At 41.7% G+C, this 23,232-nt stretch overlaps 1 long non-coding RNA gene across 1 annotated transcript in view; it reads left to right on the forward strand.

The window, feature by feature from the left end:
• The window catches only part of LOC121485835, a 96,502-nt gene extending 73,592 nt beyond the window's left edge, over nt 1–22,910 (forward strand). Inside the window, exons 3-4 of the long non-coding RNA XR_005986375.1 lie at nt 21,459–21,629; nt 22,486–22,910. This is a non-coding gene — a long non-coding RNA (uncharacterized LOC121485835). The remainder of the gene's footprint in view (nt 1–21,458; nt 21,630–22,485) is intronic.
• The last annotated feature ends 322 nt before the right edge of the window (nt 22,911–23,232 follow it).

A 23,232-nucleotide genomic window follows, 5' to 3' on the forward strand; every position in this document is an offset into this window, starting at 1 on the left:
AAGAGGCAGAGAGAGAGAGAGAAAGGCAGAGACACAGGCAGAGGGAGCAGCAGGCTCCCCACAGATGGGGACTCGATCCCAGGAGCCCATCATAATGACCTGAGCTGAAGGCAGACGCTGGGCCACTGAGGCGCCCCTCCTTTGCCAAGTCTGAGAAACAAGCAGGATGATCAGAGTGTCCGAGCAGGTGGGGACGGGGTCAAAGACGACAGGAGAAGACGAAGACTGCATTTGAATGACCATTTCCTAAGTCAGTCAGAGAAGGACAAACATTATATGGTCTCATTCATTTGGGGAATATAAAAAATAGTGAAAGGGAATAAAGGGGAAAGGAAAAAAATGAGTGGGAAATATCAGAAAGGGAGACAGAACATGAGAGACTCCTAACTCTGGGAAATGAACTAGGGGTGGTGGAAGGGGAGGTGGGTGGGAGGGGGGGGGTGACTGGGTGACGGGCACTGAGGGGGGCACTTGATGGGATGAGCACTGGGTGTTATGCTATATGTTGGCAAATTGAACTCCAATAAAAAAAAAGATAATAAATAATAAATAAATAAATAAATAACTGACCATTTCCTTAGAGAGAGGTAAACGCTTGGCAGGGAAGGCAGGAAGGAAGGGAAGCTATCACGTTGGGAGCCTCTGCTCACACAAGAGCTATCAGAGATGCAATTATTTTCTCCCTGAAATTGTAAAATCAGTCAGTGAAGAACCGATTTGATTCCCATACATTCATTTTATCACCCAACGCGGTAAAAGGTAGGACTCGTGCATCTGCAGAAGTGAAGAACTTGCTGGGTGGCTGACTTCCTAGCAACTTTTTTTTTCAATTTTTGGGACTCATGTGCGGGTGAGAACTTCCAAACTGGTGAGCAGCAAACCGACTGTGGCCCCCAGACACGGTTTCTTTAGCCTGGAACGTGCTTTGCTGAATCTTAAGCCGTCGCGAAAGATGCTTCTTGCGTAATGGCGTGGCGCTGCCGTGCTTTTCCCAGCTCCCCCCGCGGGGAGCAGGGGCCACGTGACTGAGTCCTGCCAATGGGAGCTGGGCTTCGAGGTGTCGTCACTGAAAATCCTCTCCCAGCATTCCAGGCGCCGCCTCTCCATCTGGAGCTGACTGCGTGCAGGGAAACTCGCGTGCAAGATGGAGATCCGCGTGTGGAAAAGAGCCTTTGCCCCTGAAGGATCTGACGGAGTCCCCGCCACGATAGGAGGGCACATCAGAACGTCACTGAGTCCACCACCGAGACGCTGAGTTTGTGTGTTACAGCTGTGTCTTTGTTCAGGTCCCTGCGGAATCGGGTGCCGAGATATGGAGTCAGGTGCAAGTCGTTTATTTGAAGGCGATCCCTGGAAATAATATCTGAGATACAATGTCATGTGCAAGTAATTTATTTGAAGATGATCCCTGGAAACACCCCCCTTTATTTGAAGGGGACTGTGGACTGGCAGGGGGTAGGGGTGGAAACCCGTGAATGATGCCCTGTCTCCCAGTCTCTGCTGTGGGCAGCTGGTGCCCCGTCACACAGGGGAATTGTGGGGGGAAACCCTGAAGACCCCTCGGAGCTGTCTCAACGGAGAGGTGGGGGGACTGGGGTATTGATGCACTCCCTCCCCCTGCATCTGTCATTGGTGGAATGCAGCTTTCCAGAGCACGAATTCATCAACCTTCCAGGAGTGCCCTGCACAAACGCCAAGTGTGCACACGATGTCTTCAGCGAGAGATAAAGGTGTGTTCAGGAGGCAGCCTGGGGTGCAGGGACAAGTGAGCAGACACGAGGAGGGCACCAGTAGGGTCTGCTGAAAACATTTAGCTCATGCTGACTGGTACAGGTGCCAACATTTAAAACTAGGTGACAACATAAAAATCTGAATTTCTGACTTCTCTCAAAAAATAAGACAGTCACCATCACTGAGTCTGCATTTCTGTATGGCATTAACTGGCTGGAGCGGACTAGTGGACCAGTGACCAATGCTTTAGATAAGGTAGTGTCTCTAATTTCCCCTAGTCGCCACTGCACCCTACTGTTTCTTACCACTAACTTATTTCCCTTCCTTACATGACTTCCATGGTCCTTGCACTAGGTATTTAAATCTTAAACCTCTGGTGTTTGAGTAGGACGAAGCTTTGCTTTTCTTCTTTATTCATTCCAATTGCATTTTCTTCCTTCCCTATTCTACTTTGAAGTTGCTCAAAATATGTCTTAATGAAACCTTCCCTGATGACCCACACTGTGATAGTCGCCACACTTCTATGGCCAGTTGGAGCTGTAGCATCTGATATGGCAGTCACTGGTGACATGTAGCTATTTATGTTTAAATTTTAACTAATTAAAATTAACTGATTAACATTCATGAAAATTAAATTAAATATTTAGTCCCCTCCCATACACTAGCTACATTTCAAGGGCTCAACAGCCATACCAGGTCAGTGGCTATTGTATTGGATGCCACAGATAGAATATATTTCCATAATCACAGAAAGTTCTTTTGCATAGTACTGATAGAATGAGCTGTAATTCTTAGCCTTGGCTTTTCTTGTAGGTGCTCTTCTGTTTCCCATAAGTATTCACCCTTTAAGAAGAAATCCACTTCAGAAGTGAGAGAGCTTGCTCAGCATATCATACATTCTTTCTCACTCTCAGGTACCTACACAATTGTCTGCAGCAACATCACAAATGTTTCTCAAGTTCCTGAGTGAGGTTCTGTACCAGGGTCCCCTGTGTCTCATTCAGAGAGACTTTTATTCTCCTGTCCCCTCAGGCTTTTGTGGAAAACTAGGGAAGTTGCTTAGGGTGGAAAGACAGGGAAGATCAGTTATGATTTCAACATTACACCCTTGTGGGACTGGAGAGAGGCTCATTAAGACCACTTATTGCTTTCTACTTAAAAAAAAAAAAAGTATAAGTTCCATACTTTGATGATTTAAGGTTTTTTTTTGTTTTGTTTTGTTTTGTTTTTGTCTTTTAAAAAAATCCCCTAGTGACTGAGGCAGTGTAGCATCAAGTTAAAGCATTGTGACTTGTGGTCAAGTCTGACAAACTGGGGTTGAAATCCCAGCTCTGAAACTTGTTGCCTGCGGGCCCTTGCACCATAGTCTTGCCTTCCCTAAACCTTGGGGAAATACTTCCTCCTGGAGGTTCTATGAGAATTCAGTGAGCAAAATCCCATGGGAAATGTTATAAATACTAGCTATTATTATTATTATTACCAGAAAAAAATCAGATGCAAAAGAAAAAGACTCAAGATAAGAGTACACTTTCAGTTATATCTCATGTTGGAAAGGGCCTAAGCAGGTAATGCATTCAGGAAACCCCTTCCAAGAGAAGAATGTGCAGAGTTGTAGGAGATGCATTTGACAAACACTCATTTTTTTTGGGGGGGGGGTATTAATATAGTTCCATTAGTGTAAAGACTCAGATTATCAGACAAGCGTTGCATTCTCCCCCTGTCACTTTGCAGCTATGATTTGGTGGCGGAAAAAAAGAAGAAGAAAAAAAAAGATGATGTTGGAAATAGGATGACCAGAAAGAAAAGAACTGGAGAACTTTAAGCACTCAGATTCTTTTTCAGAAAATAAAGTCACTATAGGAAATACCTCTTTTTCTGTCTTCTCCATCCCTGTCTTATCCTTTTGAAGAGAATGGAACACTTTGAATAAAATTACTGCCTTCTTTTTCCAAAGAGGTAAAGAATGGCTGGAAATGTTAATGTTCCCAAAGCACCTCTGAGGCATGACTGTGTCCTTCTCTTGGACATCAAACTGTGAAGAATCATTGTACTGTCCAATAATCTCACCAAACAAAGGCATTTCCTGCTGAACAGGTCAAGCTAGGCCTATCTAAGAACAGCATTTTGGCTAATGGGCATAATGTCATGATGGAAAAGGATTTGGGCAGAGGCTCAGAAGTGCCGTTTAGTAGATTTGCCTTGTTTACTAGGCCCAATGTATTGCTAGGGAAAGGTGCTCAAAATCGGTTGCTTAGGGAAATAGGTAGGCAAAAGAGGATATAGAGTATGATCATATTCCAGTAAAAGAATAGAAAGTGTCCATTTGAGTTATTTCTTTATAGCCACAGAAATTCACTCTGGCTCACAAGAGAAAGAATTTATTGGACAGATGTGGAAGTTCATGGAAGTATCAGTTAGCTATTGCTACATAACAAACCACCCCAAATGCAGTGGCTTAAAAACAATCAATTTATTCATCTCAGTAGTATAGGCTGTTCCACCCCATATATCTCAAGGCAGCTAGTTGACTGAGGCCTTGGGCTCTCCTCCAAATGTTTTATTATCCTCCAGCGGCATAGGCCCTTCTTGTCCTTATAGGGGAGTCAGGGTTCTGGGAGAGAGAATGAAAGAGCACACAAGGTCCCTGGAAACCTAAGCTCTGAGTTGGCACACTCGCCTCCCCTGCATTCAAGCCAAATCAAATCACAAGGCATCCCAGATCTGAGGGGTGTGGAACTAGATTCCCCCTCTTCATAGGATTCCACGTTTGGAATGGGCATGAGTAAGAAGGCCACCAATTGGGACCATCAATGCAATCAATTTACCATAAAATAATTGAGGGCAAAGCTGAAGATTAGTTCTCAGAAGGCCCAGGACCCAAGGATGTACTATATGTTTGAGTGATGGGAACTAATGGGTGATCTCTTCACTGTTCTCCTTTCAGGAGGAAGGAAGGCGAGTATTTTCAGTCTGTGAGGCTCATTTAGTTGGAGATGGAAATATCACCCTAGCCACCTGCCTACTGCTTAGTCAGCAGAGGTCATGACATCCAGATTGGCAAGCCCACTAGAAATGATATTCTATTGATTGAGGGGCCATCCGTGGAGCAAAATATGGTGTGTCTCCCTAAAGAAGGCAGAATGAAGGCTGGGCCATCCATACCAATATGTTCTCTTCATACACCAAAATGATAACAATAGTAATACATGTGTGTTGGGTTTATAGAAGAGAGTTTTCTCTTTGTTTGCATGTATTTCTGAAATTTCTCCAAGGAATATGTATTAATTACATAATTTAATTTTTTTAATTTTTATTTTTTTTAAGTTTAAGCTGCACTATGTGTTTATTTGATGTGATGACCACCATTAGCTAACACTTCAACCACTTAATTTTTCATTTATTTATTTTTTATTGGGGTTCAATTTGCCAACATCTAGCATATCACCCAGTGCTCATCCCGTCAAGTGCTCCCCTTAGTGCCCATCATCCAGTCACCCCAACCCCCGACCCAGCTCCCTTTCCACTACCCATTATTCGTTGCCCAGACTCCAACCACTTAGTTACCATTTCTTTTTGTGTGGTGAGAACACTGAAGATCTACTCTCTTGGCAACTTTCAAGTGTATAATACAGTATTGTTAACTATAATCACAATATTGTACATTGGATCCCTAGAACATATTCATCTTCTAACTGGAAGTTTGTACTCTTTGATGAACATCTCATCTTCTGTACCCCAAAGACCATGTAACCACCACTCTACTTCTGTGAATTTAGCTTTTTCAGATTCCACATAGGAACGATATCATATGATATTTGCCTTTCTCTAACATATTTCACTTAGCATAATGCCTTCAAGGTGTAGCCATGTTGTTACAAGTGGGAAGATTTCATTTTTTAGTTACATAGTAGTTTTAAAGTTATAGAAAAGCTATAGAAATGCACAAACTTGTAGCAGGACAGGTGCAGCGGGAAGGTATTTAGACATCAGGTAGTTTTGCCTCAATTCTCCTCCTCTTCCTCTCCCTCCTCCTCCTTCTCTTCCCTGTTCTGCAACTCCTCCTTCTTCTCCTCTTCTCTTTCCTCCTCCTCCTCCTCCTCTCCTGCCTTGTTCCACTACCACTCCTACCACTACACACATGTCTATACACACATAGACACACACCCCTTCCATCTCATACCAGAAAGGAATGTTCTTTGAGTCTCTGTCTTCTCATCTGTAACATGGCAGGAGAGGAGATGGCCTCCAAACTCATTTCCATTTGTGACTAATGATTACATACACAATTCTAATGTATCAGATAAATTGTTTTATATCTTGGTTGGTACTTTTTCTTTGTTCTAAAATACTGTATTTTATTTTAAAGATTCTATCTATCTATCTATCTGAGAGAGAGAGAGAGAGAGAGAGAGCGCACAAACAGGGGAAACAGCAGAGGGAGAAGGAGAAGCAGGCTCCCGGTGGGGCAGGGAGCCTGACATGGGACTCCATCCCCTTACCCCGGGATCATGACCTGAGCTGAAGACAGATGCTTAACCTCCTGAGCCCCAGTATACTATATTTTAACTCTAAAACCTCAAACTTGTCCTAAAAGCACATGAGAGAAGATTTTTCTTCTGCTTCCCCTTCTTTGGTCCCCGTCACTAGATGCAAATATGACAGTCAGCTGAAGATAATAGAGCTCTAACAGATGCTACTTCATCCCTGGGGAATTTCAAGACTCAGGCCTCACGCATCAGGAATCAATCCCTGTGGGAAATATCTCCCCTCATCCTCTCTGCAATATCTAGACACTAATAAGGTGGGCAGTTGAAAGGGGACAAGGAAAAGTGTGTGGGAGCACTGGCGTGCTCTGTATAAGCTTACTGGGGCCACTGATGCATGGCTTTGACCTTGTGGGTTGGAATTAGGGTAGCCCCAAAACCAAAAACCAAAATAAAACCAGAGCATGCTGTTAAATCTGAGTTTCAGATGAACAAGAAGTCATGTGTCGGCACAGGTCTGTCCCCTGTGTTACAGATAGTACCAATCTGAATGGCACAGACATATACTAAAAATGTATTCATTTTTACCTGAGATTAAAACTCTCTTTGCTGAATCTGGCAACGGTAGGTAGTACAGATGTCTAATGTCATTTGTTCCTCTACACTGTCTCAGCCTCAGGCGCAGACAGAGTATATGACCTGAGCCAGACTTTGGCCAAAGAATGACCTAAAACTTCTGACTGTTTTTGAAGCATCTGAAAGAAATCAGGAGGGGAAGCGTTTTATGGAAGGATATTCCTCATTTCCTTGTGGTCATGACAGTCTGGAATAGGAATTAGAGTCTGGTTCTAAATTCAGAGCAAAAGGAGTGGTTTTTTCTCTTGTTTTGTTTTCCTTCATAAAAATACCATATATATATGTATATATTTAAAAGAAGCAAAATCTGTAATCAGTCACAGACAGTAGTATGTGGAGGCCAAGTGAGATGTCTCCTTAGTACCTAAAAAAAGACACAAGGTCGACTCTTTAAGTGTTGAATTAATGAAATTGACTCATAATATCCTTGAAACTTCCCAGAACAGCCATATGACTAGGAAAATGTACAATATTAGCTCATGCATGAAGGGAAGGTAGGATAAGAAAGGGAGTAAATTAACTACTGGGCTTGAGAAAGCTGGCTTGAAGAGGAAGGTTGGGGCCATGCTGGCTTGTGCTGCCAGGTGGTGGGGGGTCCAGCTATGGAAAAGAACAGCAAGAGAATGGGGGGAGCACTCAGACTCAGAAAAGACCCCATTCAAGAATAATTTATATGTTGTTGATAAGGTCCAACATATTGAGAACTCCAGCTCTCTGAAACATCCCATCTGCCTGGTGCACAAACATTGATGATACATCACGGGAGAGAATGGCAAAGAAGTGTGTTCCCCTTGTGTGTCTCAGATAAACCTACTGATGCTTCATGTAAATGAAGCAATGTCAGCAACTAGGCCTAGCTAGTGTTTCTTCCTGTGACATTGTGTCTTTGAACAGGATACAGTGTAGCAACCATTTAATTGTTTGTGTCCTCCCCGCAGTAATGAGGATGGCCTATTTTAGCCTCTATTGACATGGAGGAAATGGCAGGCAGGCAGGTGTCCAGAGCACTAATCTATAAAAGGACAATTTCCTCCATGTTTGCAATGGGTGGGAAGCTTCAGCTGATAAAACTCTATTCTTTGGTTATGTTTCCTAAACAGAGCCCAGTTGGATTCTCAAATTTCCCAAGCAGATCCACTCAGATAGTTCTTGTTTATGTTCTTTTCTCTGACCATTCTAGTCTGAAATCATGTAGTGAAGGTCAAGTTATTCTATTTATCATTTGCCAAATGCTTATGTAGCACACGTTATGCACCAGGCACTGTTTTAAAATAATAACAAATCAAAACTACAATGAGCTATCACCTCACACCTGTCAGAATGGCTAAAATTAACAACACAAGAAACAGCAGGTGTTGGCGAGGATGCAGGAAAAGGGGAACCCTCTTCACGCTGTTGGTGGAACTGCAAACTGGTGCAGCCATTCTGGAAAACAGTAGGGAGGTTCCTCAAAGAGTTAAAAATAGAACTATGCTAAGATCCAGCAATTGCACTGCTATTTATTTACCCAAAGGACACAAAAATACTAATTCAAAGTGATACATGCCCCCTGATGTTCATAGCAGCATTATTAACGATAGCCAAATTATGGAAAGAGACCAAAAGTCCATCTAGTGATGCATAGATAAAGAAGATGTGGTATTTATACACAATGGGATATTACTCAGCCATAGAAAAGAATGAAATCATGCTGTTTGCAATGATAGGGATGGAAACAGAAAGCTAGAAAGTATTAGCCTAAGCAAAATATGTCAGAGAAAGACAAATACCATATGATTTCACTCATATGTAGACTTTAAGAAACAAATGAACATGGGGGGAAAGAAAGAAGAGAGAGGCAAACCATCAAAGACTCTCCATCAACAAACTGATGGTTACCAGAGGGGAGGTGTGTGTGTGTGGGTGAGGAATGCATGAAATAGGTGATAGGGATTAAGGAGAGAGCACTGGTTGTGATGAACACCGGGTATTGTAAGTGATGAATCACTAAATTCTACACCTGAAACTAATATTGTACTGCATATTAACTAGCCAGAATTTAAATAAAAACTTGAAAGACTAAAAAAAACCCCACCTCATTTAAACCTCCTGCCAGCTGTATGAAGTAGGGCCACTGTCAACCTCACTTCACAGATGGTGAAGCTAAGGCACAGAGTAGTTAAGAAACCTGCCCGAGTTAAGTGTCCGAGTCCATGCTCTGGATCGCTTTGTTACGTGCTCTTGTCTTAGGTGTAGGCTGGCGTCACGTGCATCTTGGCTATACCATTGTTAATGCTCCTGATTCCAGGGGGAATACATTTTCCTGGGTGGAGAGGTGGGGATGGAGCATCAAGCAAATACTTCTTGCTAAGTGGGCTGGGAAAGCTAACCAGGTAAAATCAGTTATCTCATGGAATCTAGGTCTTGGCTCCCCAGAATAAAGTTGGGGGGAGAGAGGGACCATTTCAAAGGTGGTTATGTAACCTCAGAGAGGAAAAGCCATGCTAGCAGCCATCTCATTTCCTGTAATTTGGCACCTATGAATCTGAAAGGTTTGCAAATGCATTGGATGTTGTGTTGCTGAAGCCAGGGAGAAATTTCTTCTTTAATGTTAAGAACACTTCTCTATGTGAAGGAGGTGTTATTACTATGATATGTGATAAGTGGGGTGACCATATATCTCCTCATCCAAACCATAGGCCTTTTAAGATTAAGGAGGACAGGGACACCTGGGTGACTCAAATGGTTGATTGCCTGCCTTCGGCCCAGGGCATGATCCCGGGGTCCTGGGATCCAGTCCCACATCGGGCTCCCTGCAGGGAGCCTTCTTCTCCCTCTGCCTGTGTCTCTGCCTCTCTCTCTCTCTCTCTCTCTGTGTGTCTCATGAATAAATAAATAAAATCTTAAAAAAAAAAAAAAGAGTAAAGAGGACATTATCAATCATATGCAAGGATGAATCGGCATTAAGCCAGGACTCAACTGGGCAACAGAAGGTGTGGTCACTGCAATGATAAATGAACACAGAGCTAGCAGCTTCAAACTCTGACACAGGTTTTATTCTGGATAAGCGAGACCAGGATATCATGTGACACCTCTGTTGTTCTTGTCCTGGCTTTGCATTGATAAGTCAGCTAGGTTTTATAAGTGCTGTAGGAGCTTGGGGTGGTATTGATAACAGGGACCCGACTTTTGTCCATCACTGATGCATCTCTCAATAGAGCACCTGAGACCCCACAAAGTTAGGCCAAGTTAGTGGATGAACGCAGGGAACCACAGGCTTGCTGACTTTCAACAGATGACCAACTGCCATTTGACTTCCGAATGAATTTCTCTCTGTGCCCACTTGATCTGCTTTAGCTCAGTGGAGGGTGACAGGATGTCAGGGAGACTTGAAACCTTGTCAACTGCACAACAGCCGAAGGAAATGGGAATACACAGTTTGGAGAAGAGAAACATGAGGTCCCCAAGGGGTGGCATCACATAGCTGACTTGCTGCCATGTGCAAGAAGGAAAAGGCTTATTTTGAGTTGCCCACAGTGTGGTACAAAAATGCAAACTCCAGGCAATCAGATTTTAGCTCAATGTAAGCGATTTCTCTTTTGTGTTGTCTTTTAAAAATTTGAGAAACGTGTTATAATGATAAAAATAGCACATGCTCCTTGTTAAAAAATATTTAAACAATAACAAAACATATACGGTGGAAAGTAAAAGCTTTCCTTTCTCCTTTGCCCATGGCCACTCCCCTGGAATGCCCTACTTATCCTCCCACATCTTACCTCTGCACGTGCAACCATGCTATCTGAACACATACATATGCATATGCATATGGTATGTGTACATATAATTTTGTTTTGCCTGTGTTTTATTAAAAAATACACTCATAAAATGGACATGTCTCAGAAGGTGACGAAAAAGCACCAATACATAAATTTCTCTTATTTCTGAATGATGTTAATCAGAGATGCCTCGCTGAAGAATCTGAAATAGACAGTCACCAGGACTTGAATTATTGACTATAAGTCAATTTTAGTTAACCTGTTTTGACATTTTTTTTCATTAAAAATTGTTTACTAGGTGCCTTGACAGATTGAGTAGACATTTTGTCCTCATGCTTCTTTTTAAGACAAATGATGTTCTAGTGACTTAAGTTTTTTGAAAATGGAGGGGCTGTCTGGGGATTTCAGCCCACTGGCTATGACTGAGCTTGGTAGACCGCTTGGTTGGGATGCTGTAGAGGAGATTGAAGCCACAGATGAGCAGGAGGGAGATGGCCTGGGTGCCTTCCAAGATGCATTTCAGAGCTCTGATTCCCTGACTTCCTGAACCAGCTCACCTGAGCAGCGAGAAAGATCCAGGAAAAGACCCCACCACCCCCACCTCCATCCCACCCCCACCACCCCACCAGCTCCCAGCAGGAACAGCCGGTGCTGCACAGCCTGCCTGGTTCCAGAGCCTGCCCGTGGCCACGTGACTGGTGGACACGGATGCCTGCTGGCAGCAGCACATGCTCCAGCTGCTCTTTGGACCTTGGGAGCTCTCAGTTGAGGTGCCTTGATTTAAAAGAAAACAAATTCCTCTCTAAACACTGCAGGTTCTAAATTGACAGCAAATACTGTACATTCTTAAGAGCCTGGCAGTGCAGGAAATTACTCCTTCACCTGTTTTCTATTTTGACATTTCATCAAGATGGAATTTGGTGGCTATAAAAGATAATATTATTTTGTATTTGACTTTAAAAAAAGACACACTGGTTAGATTTCTGTGTTTGGAATCCCCTCTACTTGTGTATGGGTTGGATAGATGTATTTCCTTTTTATCTTGAAAAAAAAGTAAGCCATAGAAACATTGCAGAAAGAGTACATGGAACATTATATACTCTTAATTCAACAGTTATTAATATTTTACCATTCTTGGTTTATCTCTCTATATACGTTTGTTATTATTATTATTATTATATGTATTTATTTGAGACAGAGCAAGAGAACACAAGGCAGGGAAGAGCAGAGGAGGAGGCAGATGCAGACTGCACTGAGCAGGGAGCCCAACATGGGGCCCAATCATGGGACCCTTAGATTATGACCTGAGCCGAAGGCATAAGCTTAACCAGCTGAGCCACCCAGGAGTCCCGCATATTAATATTGTCAGAGACTGCTGCATATTAATATTGTCAGAGGCTGAATATTTGTGCCCCACTCCCCAATTCATATGTTGAAATTTGAACCTCTAGTGGGATGTTCTGAGGAGGTGAGGCCTTTGTGAAGTATTAGGTGATGAAGACAGATGATGATGAGGGGTAGTGCCTTTATGAAAGAGACCCCCAGAGAACTCCCCAGCCCTTCCGCCACATAAGAATATAAGAAGTCTGCTCCCTGGAAGAGGGACCTCACCCAACCATGTTGGCACAATGATCCTGGACTTCCACCCTCTAGAACTATGAGAAACAAATTTCTATTGTTTATAAGTCACCCCTGATCTATGGTATTTTGTTACAGTAGCCTGCATGGACTGAGACAGGAGATGTTTGAGGTAAATTGCAGACACCCTGACCCTTTCCACGTAAACTTGTGGACAAGCATCTCCTAAGAACAAATGCACACTATAATGATCCGAGTGAGGACATTCGACATTAATGTAATACTATTACTAAACACAACCATATTCAAATTTCACCAGTCTGATATTTTCCTTTATAACATGTTTTCCCAATCTAGAATTACGTATTTACACTTTGCTGTTATGTTTCTTTAGTCTCTTTTATTCCAGAAAAGTTTCTCAACCTTTGTTTTTCATCGTACTGATATGCTTGAAGAGTATAGACCTGTGGTTTTCTAGCATGTCTGTTGAATTTGTTTTATGTGGTATTTTCTTTGGACAGGTTCAAATTATGCATCTGCCAGGTCCTCCTCAGCACATCACATTGGGAGGGACCTGTTGTCAGTTTGTCCTACTATTGATGACATTAACTTTGATCATGGGCTTAAAGTAGTATCCAGATGATTTCTTTACTTGTGAGAAATCCTTCCCTTTTTATAATAAATAATCTGTGGATGGACATTGGTGGTGTCAGCAGGTTTCTTCACTCTAAAGGTAACTATTTCCTTTTGTCATAATAAATCTATATAGAGATACTTTTAGACTGTGTAGATAATTTGTTTACAAACTGGTTTTAGCATCCATTGATGACTCTTGCCTGAGTTCATTACAGTATTACAACAGTGGATGCTTTTGGAAAAAGGAATATTGAAATATTGAGGTTTCCTCCTTGCACTCCTTCTCCATTATTCCTTCTCTAAGACCAAAAGGGATACCCAGGACAAATCATTTGGGCCAAAAGGACTAAAAATCCTTGACAGCATCTTCTTCCCACCATTCCAGAGTTTGATCTCTGTCTGGAGGATGAGGCAGCCAAGCACAGCACAAAGAGCTTGGATCTAGAGTCAGATGAACAGGTGACCTGGCATTCCCCACTTGGCGATTCTATTGGTTCCTCTATAAGAACATGCCCTAAATTGAACTCTGAGGTGGTCCCTCCCTGAAATCTGGATCTCCCACAGAGTTCTAATTTCATTGAATACTGCCACCATCTACCCACATGCCCAAGACAAAAATCTGGGCAGCATTCTCTACTCCTGATTCTTTCTTACTCTCTACATATAATTAACAGCCAAGTCTTTCATGATGCTACCTTCCAAACATCTCCAGGAATTCATCCTCTCCTCTTCAGCCCTGTTACACCACCTGGCCCAGACTATAATCATCTCACACCCACCCTTCTGCAATTTTTTCCCAAATGTCCTCTGGCCTCCAAGATTTTGTGCACTACTATCCATTCTTCTCACTTCAGCCAGAGTGACCTTTCTGCAGTATAAATTTGATCATGCCCCTTCCTCCTTCCCATTCATTAAACCTTTCAGTATCTCCTCATTGTCATAAGGATCATTTGATTAAAGTGTTGTGTCTCAACTCCCTATTATGGGTTACAAAGCCTCCACAGCCCACTTTGCCAGGGATATTTGTCATATGGTGCCACTTCTTACCAGACAGATCACTTCTGACCAGACAGATCAAGACAGGTACAAGGTGACATATATATGAAAGTGAAATGAATGTTGTTGAAAAACACTCCTCCTCCTCCTCCTCCTCCTCCTCCTCCTCCTCCTCCTCATCATCATCATCAATGCACCCACAAGGCAATCTTCCCTTAGAAAATCATGGAAACAGATTTGACCCAGCCATTTTCAGGACTCTGACTATAGAAAGCAGCTCCCAAACTATAGAAACTCCTTCTCTGTTGAAGAGAAAAGTACTCACCAGGAGGTAGTTCCTTCAAGTTTGCTCATCTCGGCGGGCGAAGCCATTGAAAACCATTGAAAAGATGGACCACCAGAGGGCGCACCATGACCCCACAACAAGCTTGAGGAGAGCTGGGTTCCACGTTTACCTTGAAAGAAGATATTGGAAACATATCAGATATATTTATTTATGCTTTCTGACTACCACATGCATCTCAAATCCCAGGGCAGCCACATTCTTTTATTTTTATTCTGTATCCATGGTTTCAGGACAAACAGGCTAAGAAAAACCTTTCCCATCACTGAATGAAAAAGGAAATATGAAAGCTCGGGTCTTTTTTTTTTTTTTTCCTCCAGAAAGTCAGACAACATTTTAAATAGTCTCCCCTTAGGCAAGAACTCTAGATTCATTGAAGAAATTTCTAAATCTTCATATGGCATATTACTCATAAATATTTGAAAATTCTCAAGAATTTTGAGGATTAGGCAAAAATGATAATAAAATATGATAAATAGCTCTGAGCATTTACAATGTTCCAAATGCTGTACCAAGAGTTCGATGTATTATAAGTACGTAAGTATATCTTTCTTACATTATACACTTTGAGATTAAGATTTGTTCCTATTTCTCAAACAAGAAAACCAAGACTTCAGGCATTTCAGCAATTTGATAAGACCACAGATTTAGGATTTGAATTCAGGACTATGAGATGTCGAAATCCACGGTCCTACTCAGTCTGCTATGTGTGTTGGCACCCTCTCATCTTTCTCTCAGGAGCCCAGGGGCTCTATTTCAGAACTTTCCCCCTTTCCTCCCTTTGTCTCAGGAATACTTTTAGTGCTAACTGGGACGCCACCAGCCATCCTCCATACTCTCCATTCCAACTGCCCTGTCATTCTCTTGACTTTACCTTCTACTCCCCATCAAAAGGTGGGTATCCTATGTGTCATTCCTTCAGAACCACTGTTTTCTTGCTAGAGCACCTTTTAGTGCCTGGTAATTAGGCAGTCAACAAATACTGATTGGACATCTCTGTGCTAGATCAGTATGATTCCTGCACACAAGGGGTTCAATAAATTATTATTGATGAATGAATAATGAATGAATGAATATTAATACCTAGTAACAATGGAGGAAGTTTCAGGTAGAGGACAAAATATGAGTCTGGAATAAGAAATATTTGGATCCTAGCTCCAACATTTGGGTGGTACCTAGTACTATTTACTAAATATTTCTGAGTATGGTCATTTCAGGCTCTCAGTAGTTCTATCTCCCACTGCTTTGTACTTCCAGATTCCTAAGAGGCATCAGTCTTTGAGATTTGGGAATAAAAAATGGGAATTCCCAGGAATTCTGAAATCATAAATTATTCTGTATTTTTCATGACATTTAATTAATAATGTGCAACTATAATGGCCACCAGGTCATTTTTCTGTAATAGGAGCAAACTGCTGGGGGTTTTCACTAAAAAATAATAATAAATGCATGATTCGTTATTATTATGAATAATTTTCTAATGATAAGATTATATATATTTCAATAACATGTAAAAACAGTCTTTCCTTAGATAGACATTTGACAATAAAACATATTAAAAGAAAGGAAAAGAGACATAGGATAAACGTCAAATGAAAATTGTTATAAAAATGGAACGTAGTGCAACAAATATTTCTATAAGGTATTATTATTAAAATGAAAATTTAAAACTCACAAGGCATTAACTGTCTGACCAATTTCCTTTTTTGCCTTGACATTTGGTCAACTGTTAGGAGTGCATCCAAAAACACCTTTGAGTTGAGCTTTAGAGTACATATGGCTTCATATACACTTATTTCCTTTTTTAATGATGAATATTAAAAATGTTTATTTTTCTTGTCTTCTTGCCCTGGCTTTGATTTTGCTGTTAAAAATGATACTGCTTTTACTCATTTAGATTTTTGTTCAGTTTCTAATTTCCTGTCAGAGTATTCCACAATATTCACATCATCTGCTCTTTGCATTTCTTCCATTAAAGTGTTTACAAAGACCTGTGGCCTGGAGGGAACATTCAAACACTGGGAAACACCAGTGAATGTTAGTGAGTTGTGTTCCAGTAACATAACATTCAGATCTCCTACCAAAGTTAACAGCACTAAATAGAAGCATGTGTTGAAATTGCCAATTTAAGGGTATATTTTGTTTCCAAAACTGATTTCTTCAAATATAACTCATAGGACTTGCATGAAGTATATTATGCATAGCTTACTGATATTCATTTTATTTCTAAGAATGACTCACATAACAGACAGGGCCATGAACACACATAACACAGCCAAAGCAGCTAGTAGGACTCATGCTCTTGGCTTCTGGGGTGGGTGGCCCTGTTCTGGTTCCTGGAAAAGTCACTTTAACCTTGATTCTGTGCATTAGCATTTCTTGGTCTTGCTTTCAACTTGACCCAAGTGATTTCTCTGAACTAGTAACATCTCTATGTTGCTTCTTCTGTTTTAAATCTTGCAGAAGAATCACAACTTTTTCCCATTTTTCCAATTTCTTGGCTAACTATTACTGGGACTTGGGATTTGGGGGGAAAAGAAAGTGCACTTCTGGAAAAATGCCAGGAAGGAATTCTCCCATGGAAATACTTCCACTGCCTTTGAAAGTAAGGTTATATCATGTGACAGCCTTTGGCCAATGGAACATGTTACTTCTAGGCAGAAACTGTGAGAACCATTATGAGATTTGTCATTTCCCTTCCTGTAGTGCAATTGATCCTGCAAGCACATATTTAGTTAGAGCTTCTGGAGCTGGGGTCCATGAGTGACCGTGAGAAGCAGAGCCCACTGACAATCATGTAGGACACGTGATAGAGACAGAAGAAATTTCTTTGAGATTTTGCAGTTGACACTACAGCATAGGTTACTATGATAGGCTCCATGTTTTGAGTAATTCACTTACCTTCTCTGAGTCTCAGTTACCTTATTTGAAAAGAGAAAAAGTAATTTCTATTTCAGGTTTGGTTGTTTATCTTTGGTGAGGACTGAATAAGGTGAGTGCATGTAAAGCTTCTAATAAAATGTCCAATCTCTAGTAGATGCTCAATATGTTCTTCCCCTGCAAAGGGATAAGGAGAACATCCCTAGAAATAGGTTGTATAAAAAAAATTAGAAGGCCAGGGTGGCATCAGATTTCCCCTGGGTGAACCTGGGAAGACAGATGACAAAGGAGCAGTGCCTTCACAATTCTCAAGGAAAACCCTATACCCAGCCAAACTATCAACTAAGTATGAGGGTAGAATACAGCCATTTTCACAAAAATTTTTACCTCTTATACACTGCTTCTCTGAAAGTACTCCACCAAAATGACTAAGTTATTCATCCAGGAAAAATACATGGGGTTAGGAAACAGGGGACCCCAATACAAGACAGAGGATTTCATGTGAAGGGCAGCGCCAGCTTGATGTCTGGGCAGAGCCTAAGGAGCTCCTGGCTACCTGGGAACAGGAAGATGGGGCTCCAGGCAAGATCCGGCCAGGAACAAGATTTAACTGGAAGGAAACATGATGTGTGTGGGAAATAGGGCTGGTGGGAAAGTGCAGAATTCATGACAGTACCAGGATAAATAAGGAAATTTTAAAATATAAGGTGCTGGGATGCCTGGATGGCTCAGTGGTTGAGCATCTGCCTTTAGCTCAAGACATGATCCAGGGGTCCTGGGATTAAGTCCCGTATCTGGCTCCCAGCATGCAACATGCTTCTCCCTCTGCCTTTCTCTGTGTGTCTCTCATGAATAAATAAAATCTTTAAAAAAATACATAAAGTGACAATTAGCTCTAAGAACAAGAAAAGTTGGAAATAGAAAGGAAATAAAATCATAATATGTTACTTGACTCAGCAGGAAAGAATATTCACATGATTGTAATGATTTACTTGCTGATTCTCAGTTTAATCAGAAATTTTATTTTTTAAAAGATTTTATTTGTTTATTCTTGAGAGATACAGAGAGAGAGGCAGAGACATAGACGGAGGGAGAAGCAGGCTCCCTGTGAGGATCCTGATGTGGGACTTAATCCCGGGACCCAGGATCACACCCTGAGCAGAGGCAGACACTCAACCACTGAGCCACCCAGGCATCCCAAATCAGAAATTTAAAAATAACTGCCAAATATAGGTGGGATGGGATGAGGGGGTAGAAGTACTAAACTTTCATCTTGCAAATTTGGAAATCAGTAGATTATGCCTTCAGTTGGTAACTCAAGAAATTTGGTGTTAGGGGTACATGGAGTGGTTCAGTCAGTTGAGCATCCAACTCTTGACTTCTGCTCAGGTCATGGTCTCAGGGCAATGGGATCAAGCCCTGCTTGGGGCTCCATGCTCAGCGGGGAGTCTGCTTGAGATTCTCTCTCTCTCCCTCTGCCCCTCCCCCTGCTCATACACTATCTATATAAGTAAATAACATATTTTTTAAAAAAGAAATGTGACATTAGCAGACTATTTTAAAACATGGAGACACAAATCAGAGGAAGCAGGTGACAGGTTAGGAGGTAGCTCTTTCTGAGGATCTGCATTCAAAGATTAGGAACCACTGTTTCCAGTTGTATATTGGGTAGTGCTACTGGGATCTTTAAAGTATGGACATGTATTATCATGAAATAAAGATTAGTTACTATTGGGGGGGCAGGGGAGAAGATATTTGCAAATAACATATCTAATAAAGAAATTCTTTATTCTTATGATCTAGTATAAACTAGTCAATGCATACATAAATCCATCAATATTTGCATATAACCCTGGGCTCCAGTCCTGGGTCAATCACCAGCAACTTTTGTGACCCTGGATAAGCGCTTTCACCTCTGAGTCTCAGTTCCCAGGTATGTTTAAAATCACTAGCTGTATGATCTCTGAAATCTCAAATGCACTATTATCAAAATGCAAATGTGGAAAATACTTATTTTTACAAATATACTTTTTCTTAGATGAAATACAGAAACACAGCAAAACATTTTAGGTGAAAAACAGGAAGGGAGTCCACAGGCTCTGACATATTTTGTCATGGAGTGTTTTTTGGCAGGCTGGTGAACTCGGTTGTAGGAGACCCACTTTCAGTTCATGCAACGTGGGTAAATAAACATGACATTGAGAGTTCTCATCTTCACATGTCCCATGTTACCCTCCCCCCAATTCAGGACAATTTCAATGGCTATTGAACCAGAATTCATGTCCAAATAGGCAACCAAGAATACTCTCCCCACAGAAGAGATCCCCTTGTTTCTACTGCAGGACTGATGGGGTCTTATGTAGACTGAGTGAAACACTTTGATAGTCCAGAAATGTTCATTGGAGAGAATTTATTCTTCACCTCACCTCAAGCTCCTATGAGCTGTTCCCTCACCCTGGGAAGAGCAAAGAATTCAATGTTTCCAAAGCTGCAGCTTCTCCTAGACAGAGGAATCCCTCCAGTGTCTGGCTCTGGTTGCTTTCTCTTTCTTCTCTTGTCCTATCTATCCCTCCCACTGCCCACAGAATCCTTCTGAATGGCAGTGCCTTCAGCTTACTTTCTTCCTTCATCTCCTGGGGCACAATTTGTCTTCCCCCAGAGCCAGAGCTCACTTCCCTGGCAGTAGGTGGTCCAGCTGTGAGCAGGTGAAGTTAGCTGGGTATAATTGTCAAAGAACCTTTTTTTTTTTTTTTTCTTTTGGCAAGAGCAAGCCCCTGCAATCTGCCTCTATTAAAACCTCAATTCAGAAAAGTGACTCTGATGGCTCCAGAGCACTTAATTAATCTGGGTGCTCAGAGCCCAAGGTGAAGAGGGACCCTTCTGGTATTGTCACTCAGGCAGAGTCGACATTTGCCCCACCTTGCATGAGCTAGCTCATTCAATGTCTTAAGTAGCCTTATCCCCATTTTACAAGTGAAGAAACAGGCACTAGGAGGTGGGAGAGCATGCCCAAATTTTCACAGCTAGGAGTTGGTTGAGTCAATAGGTACTGAGATCTGGGTTACTCTAGAGCTGGTGGGTTTGGTTTCCATTGGAGTCACTTCTCTCATCTCCCCCAGTGTTGGGATGGATGCAGAAGGCCAGAATTGGTTGGGTTTGAGAGAGAAGCTCAGAGGTCTGGTGACTAAATGTATACTGTCATAGTCTATCTTGGCTGTTGAATGCCTTTTCTCCAGTATTGGCAAACTCTGGCCATTCTGGGTCTCCTTCATCCCTCTGAGTCCCAGGTATGGACTGAGAAGTGACCACACGTGATGCATGAGGTACAGCAGGATACAACTCCAGCCTGACATGGCCACGACATGTTATATGCTTCTGTGCCAAGTTACTACAAGGGTGCTGTGGGGACACAGAGTGACCTTGATGCTTTTTATCTTTTTTTTCATGCCTTCCATTTCCATTCTTCCAGCCCTATCTTCTTGCTTGTGGTGTGGCCAGGGGTCCCTGGGTAACCCCTTTTCCTAGTCTGGTCTACAGTAATTCCTCTGTCTGCAAACTCTGAGAACAGGCTTAGAATCTGGTTTGTGCTGCCCTGACCTCTTTCTCTTCCCTTTGGGAAGAGAACTGATGGGTCACAGTCTTCTAAGCAACAGGGGTAGCCCTCCTCAGGTAGACCTGCTGGCATCACTGTGGGGCCCCTGGGTCCTCGTGATGCATGTGGGCGCAAGAGGCCCCAGCCTTGGAGGCTGCACCAGATTCCATCCTCACCTGAGTGCCCTTGGTTTCAACTTCCATAAGAGTAAAACATTTTTGCTCTTAGTATTTACTTTTCAAAAAGCCCTGGTAGAGCTGTAAATATTTTAAGATAACATTTCTTGAGGGTTTTTGTTCTTGTTCAAATTCATTACATATTCATTACAGAAAATTCGAGGGACAAAAGGAAAAACAGATATAAGAAAAACAAATACTCTGTAATTCTGCCAACTGGAGATAACATTTAAAAATGTATAGCATTTCACTCTTTCTTCTGGAGCCTATCTACATTCACTTTTATTTCTAAAAATGGAATTATATCACATTCACTGTTTGTGTTAGCTGGCGTTAGCCTAGCTAATAACCATTTCTCTCCTTTCTGCTTTTCCAGCCAACCCTGATTTTTTATTCAGATATAGGCCAGCCTTGTGCCGGAGGGAAGGCTGGGATTTTCTCCAGCCTCAGGGAATAAAACTTAATTGGTCTAAGCCATTCCAGATAATTCCCCTGGTCTTGTCAGTGATTCGCTTGGGAATAAGCATGTGACATTATTTTGGCCAAAGAGACCTGAGGGAAGTCTGTCAGAAGCTTCTGGAAAATGTTCTTGTGGTCTTAAAAACAAAAAACAAAAACCTGACCTGAAAAAAGAAGCTTCTTCTCACGCAGGAGGTGTCGGAAACCAGGGCAGCCATTTTGCAGGCTGGCGAGGCGAAGGAGCGAGCCTGAAAGGATCAGCCAGTAAAGGAAAGATTGGCAGAACCAGCACTGTTTTTCCTTGCCAAGCTTCTGAGTGCACCAACCTCGCAACCATCCCTAAACTGGGCATCTTGTCACATGGTAAGATAAAAAGCTTTGCAATTCCTGCTGTTCAAAATCTCCTGCTACTTGTAACCAAAAGCATCCTGACAGACTTTTTCTTGTCATTAGGTATTCTTCTACAGCATTATTTGAACCAGACCTACTCTATTCTGACTGGCATCCCATAACCCATGTGACTACTTCCCTCTGGACACTGAGTTCATTCACGTGTTTTGCTATTTATAGCTCTGTTGGCAATGGCACCCCGAGCCCATTTCCTATTTCCTTAGTTTAAATTCCAAGTTGAGTGTTATCAACAGTTTTAAGGTTCTTAATACATATTGTAAATTGCCCCAGAGTCATTATTAATGTGTTTTGTACCAATCTTTAAAAATTCTTCATGGAAGTTTGAGCTATCAGAAGAATCTTTAGCAAAAAATATTATTCCTGCAAGTGCAAATATATTTTCCAGAATGAGTTCCATTTAAGCAAAGTACATCTTCTAATGAACTTTAATACTTTATATTCTTTAGCTATGTTACACTGGACTCAAGTTATTAGGAACAAAGGATATTAGATCCCAGGGCCAACTAACGTCATACGTTTGGGCTGACGACTCTCAACTCCTCTACCCGTATTCTTGGAATCACCTAGGGACCTTAAATAAAACCCCACCTAACCTTTACTGAGGTATAATTGATGTACAATAAATTGCATATGAGAAAAATGAACAATTTGGTGAGTTGTACTATATATATACATCCATGGGGCCATCACCAAAATTAAGATAATAAATACTTTATCACCCTCCAATTGCAGGGATAACCATCCTTGGTTGCCTGATGGCCAATGACATGAAACCTATTATATCATGTATTTTGTCTGTTTTTTTTAGCTGTCTTAGGTGGGAAGGAAAAATCCACTCCCCGTTACTCCATCTTGAAGAGAAGCAGATACTCCCCATGTGAAGAGCTTTTATAAAACAATCCCTGTGCTCCATCATGGAACAAATGAACTGTAATATTTTGGGGAAGGACTTGGATACCATAGTTATTTTTTGAGGAAGGTATAATTTACATGCAATAAAATTCATCCTTTTCTGTGTACAATTTTGTGGGTTTGGGCCAATGAATACAATTATGAAACTATCACCATACTCATGATACAGAATAATTCCATTCCCTCTTCCAAATTTTCTTCTGCTTCACCCCTTTGTAGTCAACCCCCACCTCCACCTCTAGCAACCCCTAGCTCCTGGCAACCACTGATTCCCCCCCCCCCACTCCCCATAGTGTTAGGATACATGGACCAGAGTAGATGTTTGAGCAAGGGAGATTGGCAGATGGAGGGTCTAGAGTCAAAAACACACATTTGCTCCCTTGAAGAAACACAGGAGCAAGTACACTTGGCCAAAGCTGTAGTTTATCCCTTAGCCTGATGAACAGCTCTGATCTTCATCTATATTTCTTGGGCACAGAACATATAGGGCCAGAAGGACCATCATCACTGGGGTTAATTTAAGGCTTCAAGAATACTGATTCATCATGATTAGTAGATGTCTCTTGGTCCTTGTATTTTTCTCTATGTTCAGCATTCACCTGCTCTATATACTCTATTGTGTCCCTAGGTGACCAACTTACGT

This window comes from Vulpes lagopus, chromosome 2, assembly GCF_018345385.1.
Source record: "Vulpes lagopus strain Blue_001 chromosome 2, ASM1834538v1, whole genome shotgun sequence".
NCBI classification, from domain to species: Eukaryota; Metazoa; Chordata; class Mammalia; order Carnivora; family Canidae; genus Vulpes; species Vulpes lagopus.